Here is a 23,300-nt window from a genome sequence, read left to right on the forward strand (position 1 = left end):
TTCTTTCAGAAGTTTAATAAAATACGCGAATCTATATAAATTATTTTTCGACATTAAAAAAAAGAACAAATTTTTAAATGAGACAATCATCACTATTTTTATGCATCAAAAGTTGATTTTCTCGACCCCGCCTAGAAATGAAAGAACTACTAGGTTTTAAAGCAACTTATTAGAAAAATATGATTGGATCACTTTAGACTTACTCCTTGCGATTAGTGCTTGCACCTAACAAACGAGTCGCGCATTTAATACGAAGATGTGACTGCACTATATTTATATATGTATGTTCGGACTTTAACAACTTCCTGTTCTTAGCTCTTTGTCGTTTCCACCCGCATATTCTACGGTCTCTTTGGAGCAATGGCTTAGATGTAACAACTCGTAACTGTAGCAGGTAACAGTAAAAGGTAGGTAAGCGCCTTTCAACATATGCAACGCCTATCAATTAGTTAACGCAATTGTTTACTTAGGCTCGTTAATGCAAACAATCCGTCAAACGCTGACGATCAGGTGCTTCCCGTTGGCACAGCTATTCATAAGAATTGTTGGCACGCTTACACTGTTATAGTTCACTTTCCAGTTACTCCTTATTTGAGAACTTCGGTTGTTGCACGTACATACGAGCAGCACATCTCGCCATGCCTGCGTCTTCGCAGCTGTCACCAAATTCGGGCGATCAATTAGTGCGACACTTGTTGGCACTGGAACGCCTTCAGTTGTCTGTGCCACGCTGCACAATAATTCCATTTTCTACCAGCATTTTTGTTGGTTACACCACATTTACTGCTACGTAATCCTGTTTTTCCAACGACAGGTTTTTCTTGTCTACACAATTCGTATTTTCTGCGGGTTTTTCCCTCGTACCGAGGGTTTGTTTTGTTTCAAATGCGTAACGGATTTGGATTAGAATTCTGCTTGTCAGTTGAGTTCGGTGGCAGTGCCATGCTTGCTGTGGGGAGTAGGAGTTGTTGTTGCCTACAGTCGCGCACGTGGCTGTTGTCTAAAGTTACTGACAAATTGAAATTTCCTATGCGAATTGCCGGACGATTTAAATGTGTTGCCGGTTTCGCGGTGGTGTTTCGGAGAATTGAAACCTGCTGCTTGTTTCTTATAGCAGACACAATTGGTCAATTGGATTTGTGGTTCAGAAGGCGTCACCGCGTGACCTTTCTAATTGAATAATTGCTTTCCATTTGTATCTGCTTAGAAATGCAAGGTGTTTTCAATGAATTTTGAAGTGTTCTAAAACATTAACAGGGCTGCAAATTTCTAAAATGTTCAATGCTTCACCTTCTCAAACTTTGTTCTCTTCCTCGATAAATCACCTCCTTATTTGGTAATTAATTCCCATTGCGTTTCTGTGTGATAAAATACCTTTAACCGCAAATTGTCACAGATGCTGCCATTTTAATTGATATTAACTTAGCTAATTCATTCATATCGTCAATCAGTTGCCAAAGTGCGAGCTTCCAGGTCTTGAATCAGCTGTGTCGTTGCCTTAAGGCATATTCCGCGTCTTGGGGTAGCACGACAACTTATTTGACAGGCAACGGTACTCTGAGATTTTGCGTACTTCTTTGGATTCGTACTCCCCTAGAGCTGTGCATCCTTTACCTCGCTTCGCGTACACATGCCTTTTGTTGTTTTTATTGCGCTTATGTAGTGGCAGGGCGTGATTTAATTTCGATTTCAATTCATATAATACTGGTTGCCAAGGTTGGCCGTTTGCTTCCGTTGTTTCGCAGTTGCACCTTTATGCTGCGCAGTTGCTTCAAGCAACGACTGATTCCTGTCTGCCTCTGCGCCTTTGCGGTCGTTGCCGCGGGCAATTTTACGAGTTTCTTCGGCTGATGGCTGACGGCTGATGTTGCACCAAATGCTGCGCGAAAATTCGAAAGGAGTTCGGTGTGCAGTTTGTAATTTGCAAAATTAAGGAAGCATCTGCGGCTACGACCTACGTACATATATACCTTCATTTACTTATTCCACAATTTTTAGCGTAAATCCAGTTCATAGTCGTACTGCGCTATGCTTTGCAATGCATATCCATGCATTCATCCTGTGAGTGTGTTTTGTCATTGGTATTTCTTCGCGCACCAAAGCGTATCCTTGCGGACAATATTTATATAGGCAGACATATGAACACATAAAGGTTTTTTGGCGATTGTTTGCATGCTTTCGAAGTCCTTTTCTCCTTTGGTTTAAGACATTATCCTTTGGGTACATTTATAGTGATTTATCGAAACTTGTTGTAAAAAAATCGCTAATTTCTGCTGCTTTAAACAGTTTCCAATCACCAAACATTTTATTTCCGTTACCAAAATCTGTGCGTCGCTGTTACTAATACACAGACCGCCCTAATTATCTTCACCACACATTTTGTTTACTTTCAACCACAGGAGCCCTGTATTCTACCACTAAATTTTAAAAATCTTTTAAATTTAATCTGCCCCCGGATGTGACACCAGGCAACTATTTTCAGCCTCCACGCTGCTAATCAAATCTGCTTAGCTGCTTACGGAGAAAGTAAATCTTCACAGCCACAAACAACTGCGCGAACCCCATCACGTACACACCCATAGGCTTATGAGCTTGCTGTATTTCTTTCATAAGCTGGTCATTGGAATGGTGCTGCTGAGTGAAAGTAACCAAACTGCAATTATGTATTGGCAAATATTATGCAAACAAAGGTTTGAAGCATGTATGCAGCGGCAAGCAGCCCGCGCACCCTGCCGTGAGCGACGAGAAAAGTATCCTGCCAGCACTTTGCCTAAACATCAATTCTACCATTTTTGGCCTGAAGTTGTTACTGGATGCGCTCTAGAAAAGCAAACAAGATGCAAATCCCTTTTTTATTGTCAACATGCTGCAGCTCAAAGCACTCGGCGCCCAGGTTGGTGGATGGTGAACGTAAGCAAAATCTAATAATTATAATTCATTTTGTATATATTTGTTTATGCGTCGATTTGAGGATGTTCCGCCGTACACGCCCCTTCTCAGCGTTGGTATCCTGCTGAGCGTGAATGTAGACCATGCCAAGTGAAGGTTGACTCAAACCTTGTTAGTTACTTAAAATAATGCACCGTTTCCCTGTTCTTCGAGTTCTGGCTAAGTTCTTTCGTGTTTGCAAATAGCAATATTTGAAATATGGATTAACGGGTTCGGTTGTGGTATTTGCATGACGGGACCTTTAAGTGCTAACATCTACAGACACAAACCGCACATTTCACATTCAACTAATTTTAATTGCCAAATAATTAGAACACACATTGATGGTGTCAATAACTATGTAAATACCAAACCAAAGGTAGGACCTACAGACAAACGGCAAGGACTAGTGATTTGAAGTGCAAAGCTCTTGATATCCGTAGGTTTTCAATGCAAATTCTAAAAGCGTAAACAGCGTAAAGGTAGGATAAAAGTAGGAGCTGTAAACAAATATATTCTTCTTCTTCTTTACTGGGGTAAAAACCGTTTACGCGGTCAAAGCCGAGTTAACAACAGCGCGCCAGAACTTTTCTTTCCAAAACTCTTAACCTCGACTTATCAGATATTGTCATCGTTCATGCCTCTGCGCTATATAGCAGGGCGGGAATAATGAGTGACTTATAGAGTTTTATTTTTGTTCGTCGAGAGAGAATTTTACTTCTCAATTGCCTATTTAGTCCGAGGATGGAGTCATGTGCAGAAGTTCACGCAAGTGAGGAAATTCAGTAGGGGAGTGGCCAGAAACGATTATTTTACATATGGCTCAAGCAGCTCACGATCAAGTATCCTCCGGGTAGGCAAAGAACATCCGTTTGAAGGCGAGCTAAAGTAAGAAAGCGAAACATCCCTTCCATAGGGTTGTGCGCTGGGTTTGGGACCCGATGGAAATTCTGTCAGAAAAGCCTTTTCTAGAGGCCTAATCGATATTTTCCGCCCATTTGTGGATGTCAACACCTTCAGCTTACTAAGGAAGTGACACACATTAAACCATATACATATATGACAGTAAAAAGTTTGGTTTGGCATCGCCTGTCGAGAGACAACTAATATAAGAAATCAATTTTTAAATATGCGAAAGAGATAATGAAACTTAACCCAAGCAACTTGTCAATCCCTAAAATAAAGATTTCAGTTTCACTATTTCAGCAAGTAAAGTTAGGGAACGACCAGAGCATTCGAAAAAGTTTTCTCACATATTATCAATTGCTTCAAAATCTCAACTCGCGCATAAAAACCAAATTACCTTTTATCGGAAATCTCATTATGTGTGTCGACTCCCACTTGACTTGCGCGCTTTATTGCTACAACAATCCTGCGACTGTGCCTTCGTAAGTTTCGAAAAGCGCAAAGTTACTATTTGTACAAATTTAATCTCATCTGCCGCATAATGACAGCTACTCAAAATGATTCGCACATAAATCCGCGTTGAAAGCGGAGCGGCAGGATAATGAGCGTATGCAACGTTAATGCCGTCGCGGGCAACAGCGCTGAATCGCACCCTCAACACGTTGTCGTTGCGAGGTGTTGCATGATGAATGCATGATTCGCCAGAATGTGGAATAAATGCTTTTGGAGGGAGAGTGCGTGTCGAAACGGGGTAGTTGCGCAAAAAACTACATTCTTTCGCTATTATGGAAAATTACAATTTTATTTCATATTTTTCGTTTACGAATGAATAAGTTTCGCTTTGGCACATTCTTATGCTCAAGAGCATTGTGTAGACTTTTGAAATTTGATGAAGTGACATTTAAGAAAGACTTTCAAATGAAAATCACACGAGACTTCATTATTTCGGACCGAACAGGCCATTGCTGTAGGTGATTCCACAGCATTACGCACGAACAATTAGGTGTGCTCTTTTATTACGATTGAATAATAAAAATTGCGCATTCACTGCCACCGAAAAGGACATGCAGAATCTTCACGTCCTCCACATGGGTCCACTGCTGTCAACAGTACTCATATGAAGACATCTGTTTGATGTTCAGAAGTGTTTCGAAAAAAAAACAGAAATGAGCAACTGTATTTAGAAGAAAGCCACAGCAGTTACGACAAAAGCACTTGAGGATAGACCAATCGAACAGAGAAAGTAGTCAAGTACCCAGGAGACTCTCAAACTGTTTTCATGCGGCTGTGTCTTTGTAACCGTTGCGAGGCGGGTTTTTGTTTTGGAAATAAAAACGGCAGCGCACTCGAAATAACTCAAACGTCATCATACATCGATTGTACGCTATTGGCAGCTGAAGAATATGTGTATGAAGAGTGGCAGACGCCTATCAGTGGCGGTAGTCGGCCTGCAGTTTTCGTTACACGTGACCTCATTAAAATGCGCAAAATCCTCGTTGTACAAATAAAATAAATGAAAATTTAATGCAAGCGAAGTCAAAAAGTTAATGAAGCGCATTCGGCACTTTGCCGCTCCCAATAGGCGGTGAATATGCAAATCGAGGGTGCGCATTGCACCATCTCGCACTGCAGCATGTTGCAAGCATTGCCGGCGGCAGGTTAACAGAGCAGTCGGAGCACTGCCCGAAGCTTCAAATCTACTGATTATTTCTATGCTAGCATTAATACCCAACCCATAGCTGCTGATGAGTTATATAAAAGTGCTTAGGCAGAGTCCGTTGGTCAGCTGGGCGCATTGGCATGAGATGGACATCACACAACCGCCCCTAAAGAGTGAAAGAGTGAATAAAAAATATGAGAATCTACGATAGTTGCTTGTGTTAACCCTCAATATAGGGTGGCCATACTGCATACCTCAAATGCATTGAAACGCGTATAAAAAATATTTACTATTTATAAAGTGTTAGGAAGCTCGTTTACCAGCTAGTGAGGGGGAAGGCAACGTTTATTTCCAAGCGATTACACATGTCAGCACGCGCTTTCAGCTGTCCTGTCACAAAAATTGGTATAAAAAAACACGAAAAAATGTAGCGACAGCATACAGCGGCTGCTGACTGAATTTCCACTTTTGTCGGTAATTTCCTCCCAAAACAGCATTTAAGTGGAAAACTCATGGGCGGTTGTGACAAGGCGGGCGCTTTGTCAACGCGAATGAAACTGTGAGCAACACAAATGCTGCATAAGTTTAGCGGAGTGAAAACAAGTGACGACTGTTGCGGCGCTCGGTAGTCACCCAGCCACACGCTTGTAACTTTATAACTATTCTAAGTGACATTTAGTTGTCATTGTTGACAGATCAAATTCTACAGTCTGCAAAACGTTTAGACTGGCAGAACAATAACGGGCATTTGTAATACTTAGTAAAAGAGAAACTTTGACATCTGTGGCATGATTACAATGGTAAAAACTAAAAGCGAGGTTTAATTGAGTATTAACCGGGCGGTGGGAAAGACACACCATGTGGGAAACTTTTTCAACGAACTTTTTATTAAAAGTAAAAAATAAATTACGAAGGGTTTACTTAGTGTTTGGAAGTGAGAAGAAAAACGCTTTTGCGGGAGGAAAGCATAAAATAGATTTTTGTATGACTAATAAAATAAATTCGCTATAAAAATTAAGTTGAAGTTTGATTAGAAATACGAAAATACTTTTTCGACTACCATAAAATCATTTTTGTTGATCAAGCTTTCACGAAAATGCCATGCAGCAATGAAAGCAAAGCACTGCGCTCTCACCCAATACATGCAATACAATATGTGTTTGTTATGACTTTAGCGCGCTAAATACGATACTAAAAGCCTTTTAGATCACTTGAGTTAAGCTATTCCATATAATCCCGCGCGGTCATTGAAACGTCATATAAAGTATTGCGTTCGTTAGACAGGCACGCGCCGATTGACTTAGTATTGACGCCAAATCATGTAAACAGGTTTACGGTCACGTGAGCATGCGCAAGCGAGCGGTTCACCAACCCACTTATTTCGTCAATTTAACGGAGCTTAAGAGACGACGGCATATTTGCATAACCGTAAAATTAAATATTTGTTGAAAATGCATATGAAATGCAAATAAAAAGATCAAATACAAATAACCACTGGTTCAGAGGGGTGGAAAACTTGGTAAAATTATGAATGTGCTTTGGCAGGATAAGCGAGCGCAGCACTTGTGTAACAATGGAGCGCAGTTTTGAAAATTATGTGAAATCATAAAAGCATTTGTTTGACATAGCTGTGAGCTATTTATGGAAAATGAGTTGGAAAACGCAATAGAGTTATGTATATGTATTTGCGTCAAATGTGTGTTGGCGCACATTTAAATTGAATAAATGCGCCACCTCACGGCGGCCGTTATTGTGCGCGGTAAGCGGCCACAGAAAAAACTCGGTATGAACGGAAGTGAAAGGTGGGGTGAGTTGGGGTGGTGTATTATGTGCTTTTCAAATAGAACAATGCAGGGTGCTTCGTTAGCAAACAAACAATGTAAAGCTAATTACAAAAGGCAAGCAGGTTAGCCATGAAGGACCGAAGCTGGTAGGATTAAAACATATACGCCATAAAACGTAGTGATTTGCCACTTTAGTAGAACGAATTAAATATTTATTAGAAACAATACCAGCACTATTAAACAATAATTTAACTTGAAATATAATGAACCGATAGCTAATGGTTGTCTGTTTGTCTTATTGAAAAATTGCTTACAAAGGAACGCGAAGGAATATGTCATTGTCAGCATTGAAACCGCAACAAATTTGTATATCCACAGAAAGCAATGTAAAGGTACCCACAATTTAAACCTCGTTGGAAATCCCTTAAAAAATGACACGAAGGCACAAAATTCAGTGAAAAATGCGAGGGAAAAAATAACGAAAAAACTCGCGAATTTCAGTAGAAGACTGCATACCTATCCATTGCCTAGGTTCACATGATAGCAGTGGCTTAATGACGTGCCAAGTTCTATATTAAATTGATAAAAAAAAAACATTAAAATTGATTTGAAAACGCATTGAAAAGTTATAACAAAGGGATGATGAAAAATGGTGAAAGCAGGCAGAGGCTGACAGAATAAACATTTGGATTATTAGAAAGTAATGAGGCGCAGAATGATGCGATATTTGACTAGAAACGGCGCAAATGCTTAAAAAGGGAAAAAACCAAGGAAAATGTTGTTTGTAAAAAGAGGATTAAAGAAGTGAGCAAAGGCTGAAAAGTTGCCTAAAATAGAGAACTGCAAATACCAATGAAAATGAGGGGCACATACTTAAAGTAACGTGTGTACATAAGATAAGAGAAATATAAAACCATTTTTTATATCGTGAGAGAGTATAATTCGCAAATATATTTATTTACTTTGCAGAAACGCGAGGTATCAACTGCAAGGAAATCAGTGGCGATGCAATGCTATGCTCTAAACAATAATATACGAGTACTGTATAGAATATGGCATCATATTCAGTTAAGTTTATATGTATGTATATAGGTACATAGGTAGAGGCTTACTTAAGTCGAAGATATTAGCTAACCCGCAGTAACCAATGCACTTATTATTATTTATAATATTATTTTTGAGGTATTGCTGTGCGATGCCTATTCCAATTTACGGATCAGCAACTGATTCTCACACCTCTGAATATTATACCCAAACTATTATATCTATTGATGTACGATTTGTAAACAAGGCAAGGCCCTAAAAACTTTAAATAATAAAGGTTATAGCTTGGTAGGTTTGTCAAAAATATGTGCCTAATTCAATAGCGATTTCAGCATATTTATTTCACAATAAAAAATTTCCTTTTTTTGTTCACAAATATAAAAAGATTTATTCCTAAGCGGTTAAATTAAGAACAAAAAAGTATAAATGCATAAATCATGGCTAACCAAATTTTACCCAAAATTGAACATGGAAATTTCTTTGAAATAGGCATATGTGTACATAGTATACTTGCATATGTATGTATGCATTTGTAATTTTCGCACGGCGAAATTTTCCGAAATTTTCAGTTCTTTTCGGCACACAGCACACCTTAATTACGTATGTCTAATCGCATTTTGAATATTCTAAATTTAAGGCCAGCTTAGAATTTGGTTATGTAAAAATTTATTATTGAAATGCCACTCAAGCATGGCAAAATTTGGCATGCCACACGGCGTCCATCCTAATAGCAAAGCAGATGGACGCACAGTGCAAGTCATGATGCGCCGAGATGGGCCTAAGGGATGCTGTGCCGAAAAACGTTGGAATGCGTGTATTAAAAGTGCAAAGTTTATGAGTTTGGCACAGGCCTACGCTGTTACCAAAACAATTTTCTTTATTTTCTTACAATTTACAAGAATTTATCTTTATGTATTTTGCGTGTACTTTATGGCTTTCCCTTGGGTGTACTCTGCCACTGAAGCGAAGTTAAGGTGAGGAGGGTTAGTAAGCCGAGATTTGTGACGGTAGATCGCCGTATGTACTTTTGGGGTGTCAGTTTGCCATCAACTGTCAATTGAGTTGATGTTTATGTGTCCGGTATTGTTTTCACTTCTGATGTTATTTCACCACACAACAACAGCAACAATGTTAATAGAGACATGAAATATGCTCATAAAATTTAATTTGCGATTTGATTCGTTTTCGACTGTATTTGAGTATGGAAAATAATTGCGAAAACGTCATAAAATCATAAAATGTGACTGTTGACAAGCTGGAGTACCTTTGATGTTTCACAATTTCTTAAGCAGAATAGCATAGAATGCATACGCTCCTAAAGAATGTGGAGTCTATAATAGTAATAAAGGTGCAGATCGCAATAAGACTGTGTGAAAATGAAGGAACTTGTCGAAAGTGAACGGAATGATAATTAATGAACAATATGCAAAAACCAAAAATAACTACAAGAATAACTGTCAAAAATCACTCGGAAAATGAGAGTCAAGTTAAAAGCAAAACACATTAAAATAGAAAAAGAGAGTACGGCTTATGAGTCCCTTACAAACGACTCCTCTGGGTCTGTAGAAACCGTTGCAGGAGAGAGGCAGTAAGTTTTTTTACGGATGGGTCAAAACTTAGGCGGAAGGAACTCTCTATCAACTTCAGTTTCAGACTACCTGACTATTGCAGCATTTATTCAAGTAGAGGTTGCTGCCATTAAGGTAGTGGTAGATTTACTGCTCCGGTGTGCAGCCTCCTTCAGAGAAGTGAATATCCACTTTTCGCTCCAGGTTGATTAACTTCGTTATGAATGGCAGCGAGTCACCTTGTTTGTTCTACTACTGTATAGCGCCACAAGGCGCTTTACTGATTTGCAAGTTCGAATTACAGGAGTTAAATTTTTAAGGCAGTCCTTTGGCTACATATAGCAATCCAAGTGCGACATTAGAATCAGCCATTTAACATAACCTTATAAACGGCCTTCTGTTAAATGATTTTGAATTTAAAAAATTTCATTCAGGGCTACATTCTACATTATACATGTTTGATGAATACCCATCACCTGGTCATGTAACAATGAAACCAGCAGTCCACGAACCGCCAGTTTATTTCAAATAAAAACTTCAGAAACTTTAACCAGCAACTGAATTATGAAGTGTTGAAAGGGGTTGCCCCTCACCATGCCGGAATGAGTAGCTACTATGTGACAGCTCCACATTTTATAGTTCCAATGAATTAACAACATAATGTGGCCATATGGTTGCGCTCTTTTCAGCTGTGGGATTCGCTCATAAATTATACAAAACGCTTGGTTACGCTTCCTGAAAACTGTATGTTTTTAATATTAAATTTACATAAATTTAATGCTTTTGTAAAAGAAGTGAGCGTCTTCGCATTGAAGACACGTTTCGGGGTATAGCACGTTCATGTATGTCTTGTGACTTTTGTCCGATTGTTAAGCATTTTAGATAAGCATCGACAAGTAGACGATAACGGTTGAAGTGCCAACCGCTTAGCGGTGGCGGTAGCGAGGGAGACATTGATAGTGACAAGCATTTTAGTTGAACACACGCGTCAAGTAAGCCACCTCACTTGCACAACCAACACACAAACCTTCCCTTTGAGACACATCACAAAAAATACTGCATAAATTAACCTTGCCAACTGTTACAACTTGAAAATTCTATTACAACCATACACATGACACACTAACACATAATTCCAACAATTTTACTATCCACATTACACACAACTGACTGTTGCAGGCACCTGAGAGTTGGTTGGCAACCCTTGCGATCACCGCGTGCCATATGTCCACGTGTCAGAGACTGCGCCTGCGCAAACGCCAACAACGCGCATGTTGTGCAAATTTACACCCTCGCTCTGCGCACACGACCACAAGCGACACACACACACATAAATTTATGCAGCATTGCGAAACCATAAGCGCCTCATGCGCGGAATGTCCTGCTTGACCGCAATTCAGCTAGTTGTACGCCCACAACTTCATGGCTTTGCTGCTGTTGGCTTGCAGCTTTTCTATCGCTGGCGGTGGTGGTGGTAGGAGCGTGCATAATTGGCGCTGTGGCCTAATTTAAATTATTTTGATTAACACAATGCCTTTGTTCGGTTTGAACAGCGAGATATTAGCGTTCAGGCGTTTTAATGTGGACAGTGCACATTCCGAGGGTGACCACAAGCTACTTGTGGACTTTGTCGTGCACTAGTTTGTGCGCGTTTGTTCGTGTTGAATTAGTATTTTTGGTCAGTTATGTAATTGGAAATATGAGCATACAATATTGAATGGAAATTAATTGCCCACGGGCTTTTTGTTTACTATAAAACACGTTGCCAGAAATAAGCTGTGTGAGCGTTAACGGAAATTTGCACAAAAAATAATAATACACCACTAATTGTACTACTTTGAACTATCCTGAACGAAATTAACAATGCACCCAGATTTCTTTTTCGATTCCTTAATGAAGTGAAAGCATAAACAAGTACTACTGTTTAATACATATATACACATATGTATGTGTATCTCGAGAGACTGTAAAATCAGAAAATCTGCAACTACTTGATGAATGTATATGCATTTGAGCCGATGACCAATTTATTAAGCGACGCACAAACCGCACATGCCACCCGTTGACGTTTAGGCATGGTTAGTTTTCACTGCCACGTGTGATGCACCATTAATCATTTCACTGAACTGAATTGATCACTGATGGTTCGGAACTGTGATCATCAGTTTTTGTTGACAATTTCAACACTCAGCACTTGGCATGGGCTCATACAAACTATGTGTAAGTATATACCCGCTGGTACATGGAAAAAATAGTCCTGTGTCAAATGTTTTTAAATCGTGATCGACATGTGGTGCACTGAGGGCAGAAGAAATGTGTCCAACCGCCAAATTTCGTGTGGTCGGTTTGAATAAAACAGATCCGTTGTTTTAAGATTACTAGCATCTTGTAATGAGCATAGGCGCCGGCGCTCATGGCGCTTGTGCGAGCGCATCCTTAGTGAAATATGAAAGTCGTGTCCACTACACTTCAGAAACTTAGCACAAAATTAGCCTTAGAAAAATTGTAAATACTGTTTTCAGCACTCTGCAAAAGTAGTCATGTGAGTTCGTTTCAAGTGGCTTATTATTGCTTTGAAGTAGTCATTACAGCTTAGTAAATGTGGAATACATTTCCATGCAGCATTCACAATGTCAAAGTGCTGAGTATTTTGTCAACCTACCTTCTGGCTATCATTTTTGTATAATAAACACGAGCTGCAAAAAGTTATGTGACCCATTTTCTTGAACCACATTTACTCTACTCTCCTTCCTTCCTGTTACAATCTTATCGCCTTAATTACCACATAAGTCCTATTGGACATGGTTCTAATATTATATTATTCACATTTTTACGAGTATTTTTCAGTTTATTTGCTTTTTTATGACCTTGTCCGAAAAACCTTACATGAAAATTGCAAAAAAAATGCGACGAACGGACGACCTTTTTTGCTTGTGATCAAATGTGTGCTGCAGACACTGTTACGTCTTGCACTGAGAGTTACTTTTTACGACCGAATCCAGGCTGCAGTGTGATTTTCAATTTTTTATGGTGATTTCCTGTATCTCATGAATGCAAAAAAATACGCAAATGCAGCGTTAATTATGCAATTTGGTTGGGGAAATTCGCAGCGGTTCATTAACTGACATTCAAAATGTGTTTGGTTGACCGAAATTTCTAATTTATTGGCAATTAACGAAAACATTTGAAAATAATTTACGGACATTCTGCCTTACGAAACTGGTATATACTAATGTACATACATACATATGTATGTTGCTTGTTACATGAGCTTGGTTTTTGGCTTGCTTAGCACTAATTTCTAACCACTGTTTTTAATTATGCTTTCGCTAAAGTATCAGTTGGGAAGCGTGTATTCGCTAAATAGAGCAATTAAATAGCTATTTCAGAGGTGACATTTTTCCTCTCCCGCAAACTCACTTTCAATTAACCACCTGTTCAAAGTACTCGTTGCGCTCTCAGCATGCTGCGTGTGTGGAAGTGGTAAAGCGACGCTATAAAATTCTCATTAGCAGCCGATAAGATCAAATGTCCTGCGCTGCGATATCATGCGTTGTTGACGTAACGTCCGGTGAAAGCAGCACAGGCCGAGCATTTCAATTTTCCCACGACACGATGGCTGAACACTAAAAACTTTTTAATGTACTTGTAATGGAGTGGAATGGAGTAACCCCGTCCGAACGCGGACGCAGAGGTCACGTGAAATTTCAATCAAATACAGCTACATTCATATTCGATTCTATACATGTACATACATATGTATATGTGTATATATACCCAACTTAGGTGTAATCAGCGAAGCATGGAGCGCCGTTTTTCTTTTGAAAACACTGACCACATTCACAAATTCCGGGCCACTCAATTCCCCGTGGTAGACGTCTGACCACACATAAATTCATATAAAATTTTGAAAGAATGTGCAAATAAAATAAATGTGAAAATTTATGACATGTCTTCGGTGGTGGCGAATTTGCGGGGAAAGGTGAGAGAAAGTAAAATAAACGTATCGTCGGATTTGTGGCATGAACTGTTAGGAGTATCTTAAATAATATTTACAGATTATGGTTGCTATAATAAATATTAGTTGGCAGTATAAGCAGATTTGAATAAAGTTTGTATAGAGAAAAGATGAGACCGCCCTTGGCTGCTTGGCTGCGTGGTGAAAGTGGTTAAGCATATGCATATCCGTACTTCGAATGTCACTTGGCTTATGACAGAAAGTGTTCGTATGTATATATAAGCAAAGGTTCTAAGTCACTTAGCCGACAGTGAATTTTCGCTGCAATACTTACACAGCTGCCCACTGTGCCTTTTGTCGCTACTGTCAGTCAAAACACATAAAATTTGCCAAAAATCGAAATTGATAAGCGTGCAATATTGCTACTGTTTCTGGTTCTATTTCGTGTGCGGTCATCGGTACAGCTGCGCGCTGTCGTTGTAATACAATATAAACAAAAACAGTTATAAAGCAATTTTGCATGCCTCGTTGTTTTATTATTGTAGCATTTTGTTTAGTATTTACTAATTTTTGGCTGCATCAGCAATTGCATATGCAACAACGGTCGCTTAAGCTACAAAAACATTGCAAACATGATTGCTGCCGCTGTACAAATAATCCACAACGGCTTAACTTGTTCTGCACGAAATGTTTTTTTTTTGTGTTTTGAATATCATTCATTAATTTTTCTTTTTACTTGGCGTAAATAATCGCAATATGTTCGCTCAATTTGCATTTGTCTTATAATTCACATAAAAATTGCTTTACTGCTGCGCATGCGCGGCTACCAAAAAAAAACCCGAAATGTCTGCGATGATGAATGTGCGCTGTGTGAACTGCCAAAAAAATCACATAATTATAAAATTTTCGATTTTTTCCTAAACTTTTGTGCAATTGCACACAAAAGTGCATTTTTTCTATCGCCAACGGCAGACATTATGCAGCCAAAAATTCTCATTGAAAGCGCGCCGTGAAGGATACCTGAAAGGGCTGCGCGCGCCAGTGCACGACAAGCAAAGCCACGTCGCGCCGGTAAAGATGCACCTAAAAAACGTAAATTCGCTGCTAAATTTTAATTAAAATGGGCAGCTTAAAAATCCAAATAAATGAAAAAAAATCAAGAAACTTGTTCTGAAAGCGCGGCGCGCTAATTTGATGCATTTGCCACCACGAAAAGCGCCAACAGAGTGCCAGAGTGCGAGAGTGCGCGAGCGACAGATATGAAACAAGATACGCGTGTTCCAAGATGCTGCATATGAGACACGAGATTATGCATATGAAATATAAAATGAACGTCAAAGGGTGCTTGGACAGACGGTCGTCTCGGTCGTTTGTCGAAAGGATGCATGTGAAGTGAAAGAATGTCTGGGGTGCGGCGCATTACCCACAAGTTGCTTGAGGTTTTTTGTTGATTTTTCTCATTGCGTACATATTGTGTGCAGCATTTGCCTCTCTGCGTTTGTAAGTTAAAGGATTTTTTCTTATTAATTTTTTGTTTAGGTAAATAAATCCAAATATGTTTTACATGCACGCTGAATGTTGCAGCAGCAACAGATCTGGAGGGGTGGTAGCGGGCTGTGCACGAGTATGTGTTACAGTTTGATATGGGTGAAAGCAACGGCTGGGCTTGGTTCTGGGTGGCATCGCATCTTGTAATTGTAATTGACTCATTTGAATGTGCTTACAAAGGCGCAAACAGCAACTTCAGTTGTAACGCCGATAACTGCAACTTGAAATCTGAGATTTCTTTTCAGCGATAAGCGGCGTTCATTTCATAGCCATTAGCATGTTTACATTAATAATGTGATTAAGGTTTAATCGAAGGATTCAAGGCAGATCATCATCTTTGATTTGGAAGAAGGGGTATAATTAAGAAGTCGGCGTACTAATGATTGATTTTCGTTATTTCTTTATAGGTTTGCTAAAAAAACATGTGCTGCCACATTTACTGAAAACGTTGCATTTAAAGCAAAATTTTTGAAACTCAAAGTTCGCGATTATTACATAGTCATTCAGTACGAATTACTATCAACATCGAAAGTCACAGTTCATTCATCCGAAAATTTCTAATTAATCTCTTTCAACCTCTGCTTTTTACCGTCTATTTTCGAGATATTCTGCTCGAGGAAAATTTGCGGTTTTTGCAGTTCTAACGCGCGCTCACCTTCTCCTTCCTGCAATGCATGGATTTTTTCAATTCAGTGCACATTTCAAAAAATATACCACATGCATGTGAAAACCCCAAGAACACCGTAAGCGCCCTCAATTGTCAATAGCGCAGTACGAGCGTGTCAAAAATGGCATTCATTTGACAGATGTGCATAAAAAATGAATGACTAGAGCACAGCATCGCAGCATAGCATGGCAGAAAGAGGAATGGAGTAGTGAGAGAGGCGGACAGTTGCTTTCATTTGCAATTTTTAGATTAATGGAAAAATGCAATTAGGTCGACAATGATCGATAAAATGCATGTAATTATGTGTGTATACGCAGAGAAGTCATTATCACTCATTTTTTACTGTATCCCGCAAAATGACTGGCGAATTCTGAAGCATTTTCATTTTAAAAGCGAAACCGCAGTTTTCTGGCATCTAAGTGACAAGGCACGTTTTCCAATGCAAGCGATTTTGGCTAATAATGCCAGTGAATAATCGATTTGATTGAATCCTTTGCATTGATTAAAATATATTACACGGCAGCTCGATGATGATTTTACGCTTGAGTAAATGTTCAGCTTTGATGAAAATGTGAGAAATTTGGATTTTTTCAACATTTAAATTCAGCGAGAGTTTTTACTACTAACGGTAGAATAATTTATAATGAAATAAGTAAGGAAGAAATAAGTTCGGGTCGCGGAAAAATAGTTTCAAGTGTGACATAGCCTTATATGGAGAGTGAACGGAGCTATCATTCCAATTCACAGGGTATCCCAAGTAAAAAATATGGTTTTATTCACTAGAAGATATAAGATTCTGGTACACCGCTGCAACTAATGGGAGGTATTCGCCTGCAACCGGCGGATACAGTGAAATATCTAGGGCTCATCCTGGATAGCAAGCTTTCATGCAACCAAATATCGAAGAGAGAGTAAAAAAAGCATCGAATGCCCTATACTGCTGTAGGAAAGAGGTGGGGCCTCTCACCGAAAGTAGTCCTCTGGCTCTATGACACCATAGTCAAGCCCATTATGTTCTATTGAGTTTTTATGTGGTGGATGGTTTTACCACACTTGCAAAGAAACTCGAGTGGTGCACAAACTAATGGTGCACCATGGAATCGTGGTCATCGCCGGAAGGTGTATGGCTATTAGACTCAGAGAATCTGGGTTCTTAAAAGAACGGGTATCTGAACACTCGGGTATCCTCACACACTTTGACTGCGTACCGAATCATCTGAATCACGGAGTCGCCAAACCGAACCCTGGCGGCTCCTTCTCTGCCCATATACCGACGATGGAGTTATGGGTTCTTCCCAACCGTTGGAGGAGAGACGGAGTGAGCTTCTTGGGGGGATGTTTGGTGGAGAGGTTTACTGTCGGGAGCTCTTTATCTACTCCAGTTTCAGACTTCCTTACTATTGAAGTGTCTTCCAGGCTAAAGTTGCAGCGATAAAGATAGCAGCAGGTTTGCTGCTCCGGAGTGCGTCCTCCTTTAGAGAAGTGCCCATTTACTCAAATAGCAGAGCGGTGATACTTGCCCAGAACTCATTTACAGTGCGTTCAGGGTTGGTCGAAGAGTATCTAACCTCGCTATCATTACCATCCAGTGTCTTTGTGATAAGACTGGTATGGGTGCCGGGCCATAGCGGAATCACAGGTAATTGCAAAGCTGATGAGCTAGCAAGGAAAGTCATTCTCGAATCATTATCGGTAGAATGGGAGCGGGTCGGTGCTCCCGCATTCTCTTGTGTTCTACTACTAGATAGCTAGGACTCGCGGATACTTGGCCAACGCTGGGCTACTATCGGTACTTGCGCTCACGCCCTCAGTAAGGCTAGCCTCCTCCAAGTTGTGGGGCTTTTAACGGGCCACTGCCCTATTGGCGTACATTCTGTAAGATTGGGAATCTTACCAGACGCCGTCTGCAAAAGCTGTTTGGAAGAAGATGCGCCTTCTTGACTGTCTTCTTGACTGTCCCGCGTTTCGGAGGTCACGACTTAGATACTTGGGAGCGCATACCTTCAGACATTCCACCGAACTGGCGGGTGTTGAAATTAAGCGCCTTTGCAAATTTGTATTGATTACTAAGCGTTTTGCCAATCTGTAAGTCCGAACACAGAAGTTCTTATTTTCAATGGCTTCACAAAGGACTACTGTTACCAGTCCACGTGCCGTCTTTGATAAGCCATTTAACATAACCTAACGCAAAATTAAAATATAACGATAAACCACAATATCAATTATTGTGGAATATGAAAGGCTTTATAAAGCTGTCACTAAAATGTGTTTTAAGATATAAAAATTCTGAATTCTGTAAACCAGTACATATTTTAAATATGTACTTCTATATGAAAATTTCAATACAATAAGGCTCCAATTCAAAGGATGAAAAGCACATTTGTCTACGTAAAACTTTGTCTAAAAAATAAGATATGTCAAAATTGGAATTATCTGCCATGAAATTATCACCTTGTCTGCTTATATTAGAACACTGCTGTGCCGCACAATTACATTAAAATCCAATACCACACTCATTTACTTAATGCACACTGCCGCTGAAAAGCTACACACTGAAAAATGATACTTTGAAACGGAAACGCTTCCAGAATTTACATATTTTGCTCTCACACACATCAAAATATTTTCCCAACAAATCATTACAATTTGCATAGAAAAGCCATAAATTTCCTATTGCACTAATAATGTCAAACGAATGAAAGTTGCCGAGCAAATTCGAAATACTTGAGACAATCTTACAAGACTGACTTGCAAATTACGGAAAACGCTGCACCCTTTCTAGGCGACATTCAAGAGAATCTGCAATCATAAATTCGAAAATAGCATTAAATGAATTTGCAAAATTAGCCGCTATCCTGGTGTGACGAGGCCGCCTAATCCGTGCGAACAAATGTGTTGCAACAACTTTGACATGAACAAAACTAATTCGCTGTCGATTTACGAGTAAAAGACAAATTGCATGAATATTAATTAAAGGTGCGCTATAAGCGAAAGGATGCGAGGCTGCGCCGATTTTGCACGACCGCCGAGCGCTATCACCCTTGCACGCCCATTTCAGATAGTGTATATTACAACAAAAACAGCAGCTATGAGCAGTGAGAAAAATCAAATTTTCACAAATTTTCGCATATTTAATGAGTTGGCAATTTGAACAAATCGCTTGGACGGCCTTCAAACGTGCATTGCGCCTTGATGTGTGCCGCAATTACGCGCAATTTATTGGTAATTTCAGAGCTCGGTGCGCATTTGGCATCTGAAATTTGTCAGGCTTTGCGAAATGTATCGATTACACTGCGGCAGCGAAAGGGTTCTAACCGCTTGATGTTGTTGTTTTTTTTTTTTAAATTTATACTTAGACGTGCATTCAAGTGTGTGCAAGTCTAGAAATTGCACTCTAATGCATTCAACTGATGTGTGGCGTGACGAATGTGGGTTGGATTTCAATTTGCCAGTTCGGCCCTGCCGCTTTGACTGAGAAAATGTGAGCGCAATATTGCCAATTTTGACTGACAGTTCAATTGTTTAACCAGCACTCGTATATATATGTACATATATACATATACATATATATATGAAAGTAGTTTTGACGCATGTGTCTGGAGTTACTGTCATTTAACTGTTTCTTGTGCTTTCATTTTGCGGTTGTTGAAAGACCGTAAAACAGAAAAAAATTATTGCATTTAGTTCAAAGAGCTAAGATTATTTCCCAAAGAAATCACTTTCAACTCTCTTTGTGTGCTCGATCGACTGGATATCGCTCGTCTGCGCAGCTCCAACGCTTTCCTTTAATATGCTTTACATTTCGACTTAATATCGCAATTATTGTACTCCAGTTACCCATGGCATTCAAATGGTTATGAAATATTTGACATGTGTCACATAAAAACTCGCATAAATTGCCTCGAGCTGAATGAAGTTGCACGCGTGTCCTCCGGGGTCTGCGCAATTCAACACAACTTAGATTTAGAGCAGGAAACGCAGGGCTAAAGCCAACAATTTTTTAATGCCAGCAAACAAAAGAAAGTAAGAAGCATTCACAGGCACAATGGCTTGACACACCTACACATTAGCTGTAATAGACACCAGTGTGTCACTGATATCCTTTCATCTGCGAAGAAAATAGGAGTGTGAAAGATATGTGCACGAAAAGCAATGGCATCTGGTCAAATATTTAATCGGCGCATGCAAAGTGGTCCAAGTGAATGGACACGATGTGCGCCGTTGATGAGCAGGACAGTGGTTGTGCAATGTGCTCGGCTACTGGTAGCGTTTATGAGCGTCTATGAAAAATTGTAACAAAAAGAAAGTAAGGCATTCTGCACACCGTACACTTTTTTGTTGCGAAAATCAGTAGGCTACTGCCACAGGAGGGCAGCTGCCGCATTTTTCATGCGCAAAAGAAAGTAGAGTAGCAGTAAATTTGGCAAAGAAACGGGAGAAAATACAAGAAAAAGTAGTCCATTATCTATAATATTTATTTAAGAGGTGTGTGTGCGCCTATTCATGTGGTCGCATCGATTTAGTTTGGCTGGTAGCATGCTGAAGTCACTGCCATGCCATTTTTCATATTGGACTATCAATGAAAGCCAGCAAGACAGGCGAACAAGAAAAATAAACTGTCACGAATTGGGAACAAGCGCAACGAATCAGCGTAGCTTCTGTCAGAGAACAAATAGTGGCTGACTGAAGAAATGCGAAGTTTTACGTATAACTGTGCACGGTATCGGCTACAACAAATCAAATATTTTCTTCTCTTCCCGTATCAAAACAAACAACTTAACAAAAGTCAGGAAAAGAGCTTAGACTAACTAAGGTACTGAAGTGATCAAAGATATAAAGTCAGCCATAGCAGTGACCAAATTTGAGAACCTGAGGGGAAGTGGATTTATTAAGACTACTTGCTGGTTCTTGGATTGACTTGATATAAAGAAAATTGGCAATAAAATTAAAAAACTTCGCTCCTTGAAAAAAGGTATTGCAAATCAAAAAAGATGCATCCCTTATTTTCTTATCTGTTAGTTTAACTAACTTCTGTTTTAAAATATTTTATTTATATCGAAATCCAGAGAGTTTAAGAGATCATACTACAAAATTCAACATTTTCCAGATAACAAAAACTAAACCTTATCCTTAATATGAAAACGCGCAACACCCCACACATATGCAACAATCAGAAAAAAATCACAGTCTCTGCGTTTCTATTGGTTACTCGCCCAGGTGCATTGTCTCAAAATATCTCTTTCCGGCTAGGAAGAGCAGACAGTGCATTAACACGGGCGCTCTTCATTAACGCTGAGACTGGGAGACGTCACGAGCGCTGTTAGCTACCGACAATTGTCGACTCGTGGCAATGGTGTCGTCATTTGATCCTTATCTGTGCGACTCTCTTCGGGCGGTGAGCAACCACCAACTGTGCCGAGAGCAACCAAACTGACAGCCGACCGTTGACTGATCGAATCGCACAGTGTAGTGCGCACGCGTCACCGCATGGCAGGATCATTCGAGTTTATTAACTCAGACGCAACAGACGTGCCTAAACATTACCGGCTGTGCAGAAATATTTATTTTGTAACTTTTTTGAACTTTTTATTTATTTTATTGCAAAAATTGCATGTGTTAATAAGAACAAAATTTTGTGATTTGTATTCGGCTTGGAAATTTTAAATTTGCATATAATATATATCCACTAAAGTTAAGTGTTAAAGAGAAATTGTAGTTTTGGTGAAAATTTTTAAATTCATATTGTGTATCGCTATGGATTTGCAACGTACTTGACAGCGCAGCTGGCAAAAGCCACAGGTGAGTGAATGCAGTTTTTCACAGCCGCAGCTGGAAAAGTAGACCTGATCATACCATTTAAAAAATTTTGATTTATTTAATTGCATCGACCGTTGCTGCAATCAGCGCAGTTAATCATTACAGACAAAACGCCTTCCAATAATTTACATTTTCTCGTGGCATGTAAATCCCAAAAAACACACGCACACAACTTCATCGAAGAAAGAAAGACCATATACGGAAATAAGTAGGTCCCGTGTCCCGAAACGCCTCAGGCAAAGAACTTCTAACATAAAAAAAAAATAAAAAGAAACCCATCCCGAGGATATAATTCGTCTTAATCGATTTTTTCGCTCGCACAATTCCAGTTTTTCCACCAATCAGCAGTTGTTAAGGCTGTTTTGGTTTTGCCGCTTCTCTTTCTTCCTTTTCTTATATCACTTTGGCGACCTTCAGCATTCGTATTCCCCTTTTCGATCATGCCGCTCTTTACCTCATCATTTGTCCTAGCAACTGCACTAGTTCTAATTTTAATTTATCTAATTTCCAACCCCTCTTTAGCAGCCTTGCTGCCAATTTTGCCGAATGCCAGGGTAAACACCTTTGGAGTAAGCCAGCGCTCTAAGCACTGTTGATTGCCTTTCGCCATCCCTCAATGCATAACGTGCCGACCGCTGACGTCTTCAAGTCTGCTGGGTAGAGGAATTTTTTTGATCAACTATCAGCTGTAGGACAGTGTTACCGGCAGTTGTATAACGGTATGTTGTTGTTGCAAGACAAAGATTTTTTTCTATTCGGGGGGTGACGTGTATGGATTACACCAGATATGCCATTCTCTTCATACACAAACATGCGCATGCTCATACATACATACAAACATGTTGAATCTTGTTCATTTTACAAATACCGTAAAATAACAACAACTGCTCTACATTCATAGCCGCATTCTCATTCTCAATCCAGCCTCCTCAGCATTTCGTACGACCTCATCTGTCGATCCAGCTAATCTTCTGCTCTTTCTTCTGCATGCACACCTTTTCTTTTTGCTTGGCTGTGGACTTCATTTCAGTCGATCTTTGTACGATCGGCCGTAAGCCAATTTGTCTAAAGGTACGTGGCCAAATGGGTCGGCTGATTGTAGGGCTGCCCTGATTATGCCAAGCTGCACTCACGACAGCAGCCTTTACTCGGGGTGAGAGTAATCCCTAAATTTTGTTTTTGTTACGGCACACATTTTCAGTTTTTTGTTCGCCAAGCCTTGATATTAAACTTTACTTGTTTGGCTAAGTGAGTTTTCTGCTTAAGCAGGATGTCTTACACCTTTCACTACAGACAATGCAATTTGTTGCAGCCGAGGTCGCGTGATTAGATGAGGCAAGCAGGCTTCTTATGCGCCTTTGCGGTTTTCAATATTTTGCATAGAATTGTGGTCTGGTCTGAGCACCAGAATAATAATAAT

At 39.7% G+C, this 23,300-nt stretch overlaps 1 protein-coding gene across 1 annotated transcript in view; it reads left to right on the plus strand.

Annotated features, from left to right (window-relative positions):
* Positions 1-23,300, plus strand: part of LOC126759379 (uncharacterized) — a 41,460-nt gene that overhangs the window by 2,066 nt on the left and 16,094 nt on the right. The gene's annotated exons all lie outside the window — the stretch shown is intronic.

This window comes from Bactrocera neohumeralis, chromosome 5 (assembly GCF_024586455.1).
Source record: "Bactrocera neohumeralis isolate Rockhampton chromosome 5, APGP_CSIRO_Bneo_wtdbg2-racon-allhic-juicebox.fasta_v2, whole genome shotgun sequence".
NCBI classification, from domain to species: Eukaryota; Metazoa; Arthropoda; class Insecta; order Diptera; family Tephritidae; genus Bactrocera; species Bactrocera neohumeralis.